Raw genomic sequence first — 15,449 nt, 5'->3', positions numbered from 1 at the left:
CTAACACAATTATTTGTGAACGAAAATTTTTTAACATATCAAACAGTATTCTATTTTTACACACAATAAAAACAATTTTAAAATACATTGACTATAAAATATGTTAAGAATACCACTCCACAAAATCCACATAGTTGCCGCCAACGTTAAAAACATATGGCGTAGTGGCTCCACTCGGGCGCAGAGACAGACACATTGAAACATTTCCAAGAAAAGATCGTCATTTAACAAGGGAATTCCTTAGTGCTAAACAAAGATAGATACATATATAAAATAGTACAAACACAATAAAAATAAATATACGCTAAGTTCCACCTTGCCTTTTTATTACAATCAGGTATATATAATACAAATAATTTAAAAACTTGCCTACCTGTAAAACCACTAAAAAAATATTTTTTAATTGATAATAAAAAATATATTATATAATTTATTAATTAACCGATTAAAAAATAGATGGCTGTGTTTGAACTATAGAAAACTTTTAAGATAAATTAACTACGTAAACATTTATATTTTTTTACATTCAAAGTGAAATAAAAAATGCCTGTTGAATATATTAAAAACAAAGAGAAGTATATACAAGGAGTTTCCTAATAAAATAAGATGGTTTTATATGTGTTATGTTATATACGGCGGGAGATTCCAAGAATTTTAATACTTGAGACGCCAAAAAGCTTGTTAGTTGATTTAAAATTGTCATCATAGATAGAAGTATTGTTTTATATTGTTGAATAAAATGAATATATAAAAACAGTTTTGAATTCAACATATGTGAATAATACTTTTTTAATCAATTTTGTATTCTATGTTATCAACTAAAATAAAGTACAGTACAATATTCATAGCCACATCATAATGACTCCACGAGTCGTACTGTAAAGATAAATATTGTTATAAAGTGAGTAAGAAATAAGGGTGATTCCTATATGTAGTCAAACCAGTTTTTAGTAATTAAATTGAAACAACAATAATGTATATAATATATGTGTTAGATAAAGATAGTGATAGGGCGATTCCAAGACGGTAGAGTGTGCACAAGTGTCGTAGATAACATAACATCGGAGAGTTGGAGTTGTCGTGTAGTGTATCTGTGTATTCGTATGTAGTATGTAACGAGGATAGCAAATATCATCATGGCCGCTAGCCAGTTATATTACATATAAATGTTCTTCCCTGATTTTTTCAAATAAAAATGTTAATAAACAAGTAAAAAATTATTTTTAAAATGTATGTGATTTATATAATGTGAAATGTATTGTTTTTTCATTTTTTTGTGCAGTGCCAATATTGTCTAATAAGTTTTTTTTCTTATTTAAAATTTGTTAATTGTGTTATTTACTGTTTTTTTTTTAATAATCTTTTTATCAGTTTAAATTATGACGACAAAAGTGATATTACAATTGATATACTACTATATTAATATACAGTGTGCCAAATGAAAAATGAGAGATTTTTTTAAGAAAAACGTTAACAAATTTGTTTTGTGCGCTTTAAATTTTTTGTTTTTTAATTTAAATCAGTGTGTATAGTGGCATTTCCTTACATACTTTTTACAAGGTATGTGCTCTATATTTCTTATTAGCTTTTGTGTTTTTTTTTTGTACATAGCTTTTGGTTACAAAATATAATTTCAGAGGGAGTAACACACGTGGATTTAATATTTATTTACAAATAAAAAATATGTAAATAAATAATAAATTTTGCAATTAATTTTTTTTTTGTGCTCTGTTTAAAAACACCTTGTGTGTATTATAATGAAGAAGGTATTTTTAGTTGCATGTGTATGACCTTTGATTTGTGTTTAAAATATGACTTGATCGTGTTTCAAAACAAAACTCTATTGTTGTGTTAAAGTACCCCCTTTTATGAATACTTCGATGTTCACTACCTGCGATAGCAACTGTTGTATCTGTTTCGTTTATATTTAATCTTCAATAATGATTTTTTAAATGGGATTTATTGAAGTATATTTTTTCCATATGGATGTTTATATTGAAAATGTTTTTATCCGTGGTGGATTTATGTTGAATATTGCTGTTTTATTTATAGTTTTTTCGAAGGATTTCAGAATTGAGTTGAAATTGAATCGATTTAATTTACTAATTTATTGTTTACATTTCATCTATACACATATTTTTTTATTTTTGATAATAAATGGATCTAAAAATATTAAAACCGCTTCTTTGAATAATATTTTTTCCTTATGAAATAATAATTTTTTCACCTAAAAATGATTCAATAAAAAATTTTCAATATTTTGCGCATATTAATAAGAAAATTTGCGTGGGAATAACGGTAAACGTTTTATTTTCAAAATTTAAAGTTATATTTGTTCTTGAAGCATTGATTTCATTTACACTTAATATTTGGAGAAGGCGTAGACTTTCCTCAGTGTTGGAACTAAAGAGAGGAGAGGGGGGGGGGTCAGAGCTATGAATGCCCAGAGTAGACGTCGATTTTGTTAGCGCTTTATTGGGAAGCATTTACAAGTTTCAAATATAATAGTATTTATTGAGTTAGAAATTAAGTTTGTATATTTAGTTTGCCTGGAAAATGGACCAGGAATACATTTATTTTGTTAACTTAAGTTTGTTTACATATTTTAAAGGATTACATTTATGGTGAAAAATATTTTGTAGAATTTTTATGTGTTTTAAGTCCACAAATTTTGGGTTGCGATTTCATACACCAATATCTGATGTACAGAAATATATACATTTTTTAGGGGATCGAATTCTCTGACATTTCGGGGTTAGAAGTACCGCATTATTGAGCAGGAAAATATTTAGGTATTTATTACTTCGAATTAAAAAATTTACATAATATTTCATATTTAAATACACTTTAGGATCATTTATTCATTGTTAAGATGCCTATAAGGTTATGTTTTAGTACTGGAGGTCATTAACACTTATTTTGACTTTAATATCCTTTGACATTCCGAAATAATTTATGCTTGAGACTTATATGTAACTCAGAAGTCATTTCGCATATTTATTAATCATATATTGAATTCGTTTAATTAATAACAAAATTCTATTAAATTAATTAAAAACCGTTGAATTACTAATTGAATTAAAATAAATTTTTTTTTGTGAAGAAATTCCCAAATGCTTAATTTAAACAAAAAAAAAAAACTTGTTTGTGTCGGACATACGAAGGCAGGTGAAATAATATAACCAAAAATTAATTAAATAATTTAATAAATTAATAACAAATTGAATGAATAGTCATTAGTTTAAAATAAATAGACACCAAAATACGTGGATTGTTTTGTATACGTATATATGTCACGGTAAATGTGAATAATTGTATCATATAATTATAACTATAACACAAATGTTTCAAACAAAAGTTGTTAGTTCTTTTATAAGGAACATTTTTTACATTTTTTACATTTAAACTTTGGTTCTATCTCTAACGGTTTACAAAATGGGTCCTCCGGATATAAGATGCAATTGACCTATCTGGCTTATTTACAATATAACTATAACTGATATAGCTTCGTTTTTGAGTTATCGTGATGATGGACAGACAGATAGATGGGCAAACGGAAATAAACTAGTTAAGTGAATTATGAACACATATACCAAAATTTTGTTGGTAGCATCAATACTTAGTGTTTACAAACTTGGGACTAAAATTAGCATACCTTGATTATATATTTCATATATACAGGGTATACAAGTTAAAGTTTTACGTGCACAAACAGTGTTCCGTAGTATAAGTTGTTGTTACGTGTATGTGTTTGTCTTTGTTACACAAATTCATTTGGTAAAATAAATTGACATCTTAATCAGGGCTAGGAGTATTTTGCTGTTGTCTTATTTCCAACGAAGCGATTTCTCATTTTTTTGCTTCTCACAGGCTTTGGTCTAATTTTGCCATTTCTAACAACATTTCTACAATAAGAGGTGTAATAGGGTCACAAAGAGTGGCTGACCCTAATGATAATGCCTTGGAGTACCATCTTTAAAAATAGTGATGTTCTAAAATAAACGCCCTCCATTCAAAAATGGTTACGCTAACTTAATTTCATTTTAGGCGCTTTGTAGTTCTTAAAAGTATCATAACTTTTGGGTTGAATTTAAAGAAATTCCCGATTATCAACTATTAATTTGCTCAACGCAGAACCAAAATAAGCGCCACCACAAATCAAACATTTATAACTAAATATGTTTGCGATTAATAACAAGTTCATTAATTAAACAAGGTTTGTATTGAATCTGTTACATCTGGTGCTAGCTCTCTTCTACACGCAACGTCATGAATGACCATTTATCCAGTAATTACTAGTTATTATTATTAATAATATTATTAATTTTAACTGTAACATATACACGTGTGCTTATAAAAACCAACACCTTTAAGTAAAACAATTTTAGAAAGTTTAAAAATTTGTTCGTATTGTGGATTTGTGAGTGACTTGACTTTTAAAATGTGTTGTTTTGTACAAACACACTCACACACATACAATTTTTGCTGAATTAAATAATTTAATTATTACGTAATTATTTATTTAATATATTTCATTATTTTGTTGTATGAATGTTAGTTGTAAATTATTATTATTTTTTTATCAAATAGTTTTAATATCGTCATTGAATAATAAAATTACCTATGCTGTTAATAATAAAATGAGCTTGCGTACATAATTTTATTTTTAATACACTTTATGTGATTAATTTTAAAGGAACATATACAGTGTGTCGCATTTAAGATAAAGACACCCGCATACTTTCGTCATTTATAAGAATATCGATTTGAAAATTGGCACAGTCATACAGGGGCGATGGGTCACATTTTTTAAGATATTTAATCGAAACCTGAACCTAAAATTTTACCTAGCGCCAGAGATGGCTAGAGATATCGAAAAAAAATTATTTGAAAAATTTGTCTAGAATATTTTTTATGACAAAATTCGCATTTTTAATTTTTTTCATCTGCACTCAAAATTATTACAAGCTTATTGAAATATTTGAATACATATCACTATTAAATTATCAATTTTTCCTGTTTTTACATTCCATAGCTATAAAATAAACTTGTAATAATTTTGAGTAAAGACCAAAATAATGAAAAATTAAAAATGCGAATTTTGTCATGAATTTCGGTATATGAGTATAAAAATTTTCTAATAATTTTTTTCGATATCTCTAACCATCTCTGGCGCTAGACAAAATTTTAAGAATTTGCCCTATTTGTTAATTTGTAGTAGGCTGTGTTTAATAAGGTTTATGTTTCTGTTGACTCTACCTCTAACTTAGATGCATTGCTTAACTCATGTACTCTGTCATACTCGTGATACTCTTCTGTATATTTTATAAACCCGAATCGTTTTCTATGTATATCTATTGTTTATATAAGGATCGTTTAAATTCCGTTGAAGTAGGAATTATATGGAAATTTATAAAAAAGTTTAAAAATAATATTTGAGATAATGATGAATCACAAGGAAAATGTAATTTAATATGAAAATTTTTTGATAATAAAAAGCATGAACAACCTTTCCCACTTTCTTCTTCTTATTATATGGTAAAAATAATAACACAAAATATACATTTTATATAAAAATATCATATTTCATTTATGTTTGATTTGAATTTTAAAAGAGTAGGTATTATATTCGAAAATACTTTTCTCTTTACATAACAACTTCATATTAACGACTTCATAGAAAATAATAACATGTCTTGGTGGGTGTAATTCTTGAAAATAGACCAATAAATTCTTCATAACGTAAATCAGAGGTAGATACAAATCGGGAAAATTGGATATTTTTAAGCAATGTGAACGACTGAGATATCATATTTCGTAATAATATCCAATTTTGTTAAAATTAATGAATACTCTGATTGATCGAGTTCTTAAAAGTCTTAAAAAAGTTAACAATAAATATTTCTTGGGTTTTAATTACCTTACTATAACCTGATTTCTGAGTCAAGAATTTAACTAAAAAAAAGACAAAATTTCAGTTAATTTCATAACTAGGTGAGTATTTCTGAAGATAACGCCGAAAATATCTTCAAAATATTTTATTTCGGGTGATATCATAAAAAAAATTTCGTCCAATCGTAAAATGAACGCCATTTTTGTAAAATTACCCTATGTAGATACCGAGTTTTATAAAACTTGTTTGAATTTTTTTTAGATTTTTTCTAGTAGGCTCCTTAAAAATTTGCGAAAATCGGGAAAATTTTTCTGTCTCTGATTCCAATAAAATTCTACACAAGGTAATTTAGACCCAAAAATTTCAAAAATCGGGTTCCTTTTTAATTGGGTGCATATTTTTTGTCATAACGTCCAAAATCCTATATAAAGAACGACTTTTCGAATCAAGTTCAGACAGTTTATAGAAAATATTTGTCTAATTATCAAATCAACTGAATTTTCGTTACTTTTGGGTAAATTACCAGATACATTATGGAAACCTTTAAATGTTAAGACAATATTAAATTTTTACTCCTACTTTCCGGATGAATATATCATAATAAATATAAGGAAACTAATAATGGATTTTTATTTGAACCGCGTTTAAAAAAATAGCTTTGGATTTACCAGTAATAAATTCTAGTTTTATTCCTAACAGAGGAATACTTGTGAATTACTCGTATGAATCACTTTATAAATAACCTGTTTTTATTATTTATATATATTTTGGATTTTTAACTTGTTGACCCTTGGGAATTCTTGGGTTTTATGTTGAAACTTATAGGGAAGTTTGATTTGCAGTTAAAACCGAAGAAATTTTGAATCATTCATATTTTATTTAAGTATATAAAAAAAAATTTCAAGGTAGTTGCATTATAAAATTATTGAAAGGTCGTCAAGGTATTAAAATGTCTTGAACTTAATATAATGCTTTATGTTTGACGTAAATGTGTGTGGTGAAAATATCTTCTTAACATATTGCTCCCTTTTTCAAACCCCCAAATGTTTCCGAAAATTTTAAGAGTAGGTTCACTATCTGAAATGATTTAAGCCTGAATGTAAATTGTTGAGCATTGAACCAAGGCTTAGTCTTGTATTAACATATTAGATATTAACACAAGTACGATTTTCGGGCCAACCCAGGTTAAGGATAAATCTTATTTTCACGTTTTTTATGGTATCATATTTAGGTTTCACAAGAATCGATCACTTTTATAATCAGCCTTATATATAATCTGATATTTGTTATAAATGCCTGAGAAGTTTACGAGTACTTATCAGTTTTTAGATTTATATATAAGTCGTGTATATTTAATTTATGGTTTTATCACAAGTGGGGCTTGAACCAGTTTATGTACTTGCTGCAACCGGTTTACGAGGAAGTAGAGTTTCACTCCGGTGAAAGGTCAAAAGAGAAAAAGAAAAGTCTGCAGGAGAAGGATGCCACAGCGGGAGGAGTTAAGCCAATTTATGAAAATAATGGACCCCCACACAGGAAGATCTGGCGTTGTCCTTGGGCAAAAGTTGATAAACTAACACTTGCTTTATTAGGCTTGGACAAAGTTTAATACAACAAGGCTTGACTTTCTAGCCTTGACCAAGGGCTGATAAAGTAAGGCTGGACCAACGATTCCATTGTCAAGCTTGACATTACCTTTGCATAGTCGATGATAAAACTTTGAACATATTTTACTGTAGCCACTTTTGGTCACCCAGTCTTAAATGTATTTCACATGGTTGAGTGCACACGTAAAAATAAAAACTAGTTATAAAAATAATTATTAATGTCTTTAAAACCAATAGTAATTCAGATTGTTATTATAAATATAATATTTTTATATTTTTATTTAACTTTTTGAATATAAGATAAAGTGTTTATTTAATAATAATAAAAAAAAAAAAAAAAAACTAGTAAGATTACCATTTAAAAATTAAATGTATAAATAATTATAAATGATTGACATTTGAACTGATTCCAATTATAATCTTATTCTCTAATAATTCTTGTATAAGATTATTATTCTAATGAGTAAGCTATTCAAATAATTATATAAAATTAGTCATAATTAAACAATTTCTTATATATGAGTATTGATTCATCTTTGTTTCAATACACTTCTTTATATATGATCATGTGATAAGCACCTATTTAAATGGAGGAATAGGTTTCTTTGTTGATAAACGATGTTACAAAAGACTATCAAAATCAAATAGTAATTCGGAAGATAGTTTCAGAAACATCTCATCTCTATTGATACCTGTCGATTGTTGTTCGCTATCTGTTGGTTTTGGCTGAATTTATCGAATGAGGTACTGGTTAAATTTTTGTCAATGTGGCGCTAAAAATTTTAATATCCTATAAAAATCAAGCCCAACATTTCAAACAATTTCTTAGGTCTTCGTCTACTGGCGCAATATTACTGTAATTCACTGTAAAAACAAGTGAAAACAAACAATTGACTGAGTTTGATTGTTGAAATATCATGTATAGACAGTTTTGATTATGCAATCGCTTGCTTTTTTACGTCATGTAAGTAAAAAAAGATAGCCACTCTCCCACACAAAGTAATAAGAATATATTTCTTCTCATTTCCTAAGTGTAGATAATAATAAACAAAAGATGTATACCTGATACGATATAATACATGTATACATACTTGTTCTAACTTAATATGCGCTTTCACGGATAAACAGTAATGTTAACGATAAAATGCTCAAGTTACCTTAAGACACTTAAGTTTTGTCTTAATTTGTGCCTTCACGAGTAAACAGTGATATTTACGAAAAAATGTTTCAAACAAAAGTTTTTTATTTTTTTACATTTAAACTTCTGTTCTATTGATATCTCTTTTCGTTTTTGGGTTATCGTGTTGACAGATGGACAGACTGACAATCGGAAATGGACTCTTTCGGCGATTTTATAAACACGTTAACCAAAATTTTGTTGGTAGCATCAATATTTTTAAGTGCTATAAACTTGGGACTAAACTTAGTATACCTTGATATATTTCATATATACATGGTTTAAAAGTGACGCACGCGTTTGATGAGATTTCGCAGGATATTCTATAAAAGGCGTGCTAAACATTAGTTGAATCCAACATTTTACCCTGAAAGAAGTATTTTAAGCAGCAAGGCTTGCCAAACTAATTCTAACTGACAAAAGAAGAAACTTGACAAACCAACTCAATTTTTGTATGCTTATTGCAAACAAGATGCATTGCAATTACATTGCACGGGTGAACGTAAAGTATTCGAATTGCTTTATCCGCCTTTAAAGCTGAAACTTGTAGATATGGTAATAAAGTTTGTTGAAAGTCTATTGTTTATCATACTCAATTCCACAGAAACAATTAATTTTAGAACGATTTTAATCGCCAAACCAAAACAACTTTCCACCTACAAAATATGTGTAATAGTACTATTAATAAGGAAATATTGCTCATTATTTTGGAACACGCGATATACATCTCTTGTATGAAAAGTTTTTTAATTCATTATTCATTCTGCGGTTTTATTTAATATACCATTGTTTAAACTAAGGTTGTCATTCATTTACAAAACCAGTCTAATGGGATTGGTTTGGAGCATTTCTTTTCAACGTAGATAATTTATTAAAATTGAACTTTGCACTGTATGTACATGTAGCAACACGTTGCAAATACAGTAATTTGTTTTATTATAAACGGTAACTAAATTCCATTAATCGTTTTTGAAACATTTTGACGTTTGGAATTTATTGTTTAATAATTTTAATTTAACAGTTAACAGGTCTATTATTATTTTCATATGTAAAATGTCCTCCAATTGTGATAACAATTTAATCCTTGCGTAAAGCGATTTTTAATTTTTTACCTTCACAAAATTTATTGCTTTACAGGAATAATTTTTTTTAACTCAAAATACCTATAAAGCAATAAAAAAAGTTTATTATCAGCTGTGAGAGTTTTTCTCATCACTTCAGTAAAGTTGGTTTAAAAAATTCGTTATTCGGGTGGCTTCGTTATGCTTCGACTATCTTCGTAGTTTTCAATCGCCATATTAGAAATTATGTACAGTGTTGCCAACTCAATGATTTTACCACTAAAACTAGTGGTTTTATCCTTCCGTTAGTGAGCAAAAAATTTATGCTAATTATTAAAAGTCTGAAAGGGTCTCTCGAAAAATCTTCTGGTAACTAGTGGTTTTTTATCGTGTGTCTAGTGGGCTTGGGAATTGAAATTTGGCAACACTGTAGATAAGTAAAATGTGACAGTTATTATTATGATACTAGCTTGATACACACCCGCTTCGCTGGACATAAAAGTAATGATCACCGCCTTATAGCCTCTATCTCTCTTGCTCTCACTTATCCCTTCTACATACCACTGGAAATAGGGACAGAGATCGTTTTACACAGGTAAAATGTATGTACAATTTTCAATTTCTTTTTTTAATGTAAAATAGTCATAATTCACAGAACATATGGCCACAAATTGTATCTCGTTCACCATTTTTACAGAAATCTTTAATTTAGCTTTAAAATGATGTTCATAGATGGTGCAGAGAAATGTCAACGACAAATATTTTTTAAAAAAAATATATATTCAAATGACTGTTCTTGTGTTTTTCTGATATATGAGGTATATTATTGTAAAGTTTTATTCAAATTCATAAGGGTAGAGAAGGGATATTTTATAAGTGATAGTATCTATCCAGAAAATTTAATAAATATGTAAATTTAACATACCATTCTGTCATATGGATTGATGTATTTTCACAACGTAAACATATGTGGCTGAAAAACATAATGTAAACAAAGGTTGAAATTTTGCTCTTGGCGTTTGCGTAATAGCGTGGAACGAAAGAAGATCTGTTTGAAAGGTTAAATTTGGTAATGAATGCTAATTGAATTTTTCTTTTAGGGTTTTAATTAAACTTTCCTCAAGAAAGTGACTTTATTGAGAACTACTTCGTTTATGGCTTTTTTTTTCGTTTTCTAGCACGTTTAGGAAAAGTTTTTGAAGATATTAAATCAACAAAAATTGTTAAATTAAATAACAATTCATGGAATTTTATGTAAAAATTATATCAGGTATACTCAATCGGGAATCTTTTATGAGTCAAATAATAACCAAAAATTTAATTATGGTATCATAGATATTTTTTGTTTGGAATAATTATAATTATTAATTGCACAATAATTTATACAATCGCCGTCTATATAATAACATATTGTCTGTATCTGTATAGGTTTAAAATTTAATGATGTAAATAAGTCTATGAATCATCGATCTATCATGATTTAATAAAATTATCTGGAAATTTTTTAACACATATAGTAAATATAAATAATTGATATAGTATTGAAAATTTATTGCAGGTGATTTTACCAAGGGGTTTCCTTGAATTATTTTATTTTTTGTACTGCGTAGATTCTTTTCGTAATATTCAGCTTAAATGCAAACTGAATATCAGATCCCACGATTTCTATGAAAAATAATATTTTTCTTTCAAAGTAGATCAAATTTCAGAGACTCAATGTTCCAATAATTACAACTTTTTTGAGGGGAAAGGGGAGCGAATGTCTACCGTAGTAAGCGCTTAAGGAGGAAAATCACTAATATACTTTTATTTTTAAAGAGCTATATCAAAATACTTTAAAGATGTACAAGCGCCAGGGCAATTTTGGATAAAAGGCTTGATTTTTTTTATATGAAGTTGAACTAAGTCAAAATCAATTTTGAAAATTTTAGGGGGGTTGTCCGATTATTTAAATAAATAAATGACTTGAAAAGTAGGCATATTTTATATTGTTCTTATGGTAAAACGGTAGATGGATGATATATTTTCATAGATTTCTCCAAAACTAGCCGGTGGAAGTTAAAAATTAAAGAAATTTTAAATTAAAGTTAAAATCGTAATAAATTATTGAAAATTTGTTATATATTTTTTCAATTTGATGGTGAATTATGTTATAACTTGACAATAAAGTCAAAAAGTAAGAATACAATTTTTCGAGATCTGGAGTAATTTTCGATAAAGTAATAAGTAACTATGTTTCGTTTGTATAAATCGAATAACAATTCTAGATATAAGTCCTTATTTTGAGGAATTTTTGTAAGCCTTGATCTTTCGTGTTGAATTTGTTTTAATTGAAATATCCACACCATATCCCAACATAAAATTTCAAAAATCTTGATACGTGGCAACTAAAGCGCCATGTAGTGATTGGAGTGAACACTAAATCTACAAGTTTAGAAAAATCGTTACAGTTGCCAATTAATAACATAAAAAAATCTATTGACTATTTGCATGGTATATTTTGTATAGCAGATGTCAAGAAATTAAATAAAATATTATAAAAACAGTTTCGACCTTAACTAAAGTTAAACCTGGCGTTCATGAAACGAAAAAATACCTTGAGACATAAGAAATTATAAAACAACATACTTTACATTAAAATGGATCAACAAATGTTGTGAATAAAACCTGGGGAATCATGTTTTATTAAATACGCAAGCAAGTTGTATACGATCGGGTTGTTTTAGGTTGGTTGGTTTTCTTTCTATATTCTTCTATCCAAAGATAAAGTGAAGCAAGAAAAAAAAAACAAGTGAACGTAGCTCGCTCACACAAGCACACACATGTATATACCATACATTCATTGCATAATATATGAATGAAATGAGAGTACAAGTTTCATGTTGTGCACATGCGCGTAGTTTTATCAGCACAATAATAAACAACAACAAAAAAAACAGAGCAACGAACAATCAACAAAATAATAATACACACATGATCACAGGAGAAGAAGATGGATAACAATACGAAATCCTATGTAGATACAAACAAGAAGAGAATGAATATAACATGCTGACTGGCTAGCTGCTAACTGCTAGCTGCAACAAACAACGACAGTTGATTGGCCCTGACTTCACCATGCTTTGAATTGATTATTATATTATTGTAAATAATAATAATACTGGTTTAAAATGTAGCTTTGTCAGTCAAGTAATAATACTTGTGGAAGATCTGGTGTAAAATACTCATTTAACTTCTGGATACAATTTAAAAAATAATAAATTCCCTCCTATTTATGTTATGAAAGCTGTCAATGTTTTCCAGAATTAATTTTAAGACGACTGTATTTCTTCCGTTATATAACATAAATAGGGATGAGGTATTTCTTGTATCTGAGAGCGCTTAATTAACGCGGAATGTGGGATAGAGAAACAAAAGTAGTTCTGTTCAGAAAATAAAAATTACTTTCTTCATGTTTAATATTAAATTTTATTAAAATTACAACCTCATTAAAATGATTAGACAGAGTTTTTTTTTTTAAAATAAGAATAATGTTTGGAGCGGTGTTAACAACGACAGAACTATCTGGAACAGTTATAAATTATATCGCTAAAAGAACATGAAAAATATTTAAAAACTGTCTTAAAATGATTTAATCGGCAATTTTCGCAGCTTTTTCCAGCCATAGTAAACGCAATCATCGTAACCGCTCTTAGGTGCTGGAGCAAGAGCTGGCTGCAAAAAACCTGGCCTATCGAGTTACCGGATGAAGTATTTTTTAAATGATACTACTCACTGTAACTATTAAAAAAATCATTTAGTGCCAGGGCAAATATGGTGCATAACCTTGCTATATTTTTTCTAAGGTACATTTTTTGGACATAAACTGTACCAATCGAGTAACCGCTTGAAACTGATTTTTAAATGTAGTTTCGAGTGAGTAGAAAATAATTATGAACAACTGCCTCGGTCAATCTGGTGCTAATCCCATGGCACGACACATTTTTTAATTTTTTTGTTGTTGTGTTACCGTACCTATCGAGTAACCGCTTCAAACTGTAATTAAATTGAAGTTTAAACATTTCTTATTAAGAAAATATATTAGTGCCACTTCTATTTTAGTGACAAATGTCCGGCACGATACTTTATATTCCTTCAAGTCCCATACTATTGCTCATATAATCTATAACAGATACATTGGGCAATAAATGAATAAACATCTAATGGATAACAATTACAGTAATTTTTAAGTGATTTTTTTTATTTATACGAGTATTTTATAAAGTATCAGCATAAAATACAATGAAAGTTCTCTCATATACATATTTTACTATAAAATTAATTAAAAAACTTAAATATCTAAAAATATACATTGAACTATGTATATAGAATTATTATTAAATGTCATCATAATCATCATCATCACTATCGTCATGATCATTGTCACTACTGCCATGATCATCGTCACTTTTATCATAATTATCATCATGGTCACCTTTATTTTCATGATTATCATCGTTCACTGTCATTTTTGTTGTTGTAATCATCATTATCATAAGAATCATCGTCACAATTATCAATTTCATTAAGCTCTACTTCATCAAGTTCTACCATAACAATGTCTTCAACTAAGAGAGGTGTTGGATCACCTTTGAACCAAAGCGGTTCAATTTTATTGTCATTTACTGTCCATCCGCATTGTTCTGGTGAGAAATTGATGCAGTTAGCTTCAGTAGCATTCTGCCACATTGAAGTTACATAGATAGTTCGTAAAATTTTTTGTTTCAGTGACTTCCAACATGGTGGAAGTTGAGTTGAATCAAATCTTTTTACATTTTTCATAAAATATTCTGTTACAGACGTTGACGTAAATCGATTTTGAAACATTAATAATCTCGCATCATTTACATTGTTACAACTTATTCCATAAATCTTACAAGTATATTCTTGCAATATTTCCATACTTCTTAAATTATCAATTTCGTCTATATTCGCGCTCAATGTTCGCATCAAGTTTGGACAGCTTTTGACAAGTTTTGATATTTAAATTTTTTTAATTAATTTTATAGTAAAATATATGAGAGAACTTTCATTGTATTTTATGTTGATACTTGATGTTTATTCATTTATTCCCCAATGCATCTGTTATAGATTATATGAGCAATAGTATGGGACTTGAAGGAATATAAAGTATCGTGCCGGGCATTTGTCACTAAAATAGAAGTGGCACTAATATATTTTCTTAATAAGAAATGTTTAAACTTCAATTTAATTACAGTTTGAAGCGGTTACTCGATAGGTACGGTAACACAACAAAAAAAAAATTAAAAAATGTGTCGTGCCATGGGGTTAGCACCAGATTGACCGAGGCAGTTGTTCATAATTATTTTCTACTCACTCGAAACTACATTTTAAAATCAGTTTCAAGCGGTTACTCGATTGGTACAGTTTACGTCCAAAAAATGTACCTTAGAAAAAATATAGCAAGGTTATGCACTATATTTGCCCTGGCACTAAATGATTTTTTTAATAGTTACAGTGAGTAGTATCATTTAAAAAATACTTCATCCGGTAACTCGATAGGCCAGGTTTTTTGCAGCGAGCTCTTGGACCATGCCAGATGTACTTCATCCATACCTTAATTACAATAAGAAAAGAAAAATAAAAAATCTAGCCGTCTTAAAATCAATTTTTTCATGTCTTTTCTAGCTCTAATACCTATACGATTGGCG

General features: G+C 28.2%; 1 protein-coding gene across 2 annotated transcripts in view; it reads left to right on the top strand.

Moving 5' to 3' along the window:
- The first annotated feature begins 1,481 nt into the window (after positions 1-1,481).
- LOC123299640 overlaps positions 1,482-15,449 on the top strand; it is an 84,503-nt gene continuing 70,535 nt past the window's right edge. For both annotated transcript variants that reach the window (XM_044881907.1, XM_044881909.1), the window contains exon 1: positions 1,482-1,560. The gene's annotated coding sequence lies outside the window, so the exon portion shown is untranslated. The remainder of the gene's footprint in view (positions 1,561-15,449) is intronic.

The sequence above is a fragment of the Chrysoperla carnea genome, chromosome 5 (assembly GCF_905475395.1).
Source record: "Chrysoperla carnea chromosome 5, inChrCarn1.1, whole genome shotgun sequence".
NCBI classification, from domain to species: Eukaryota; Metazoa; Arthropoda; class Insecta; order Neuroptera; family Chrysopidae; genus Chrysoperla; species Chrysoperla carnea.
Note: the sequence above shows the minus strand (reverse complement) of the source record. Positions and strands in the feature narration are given on the sequence as shown.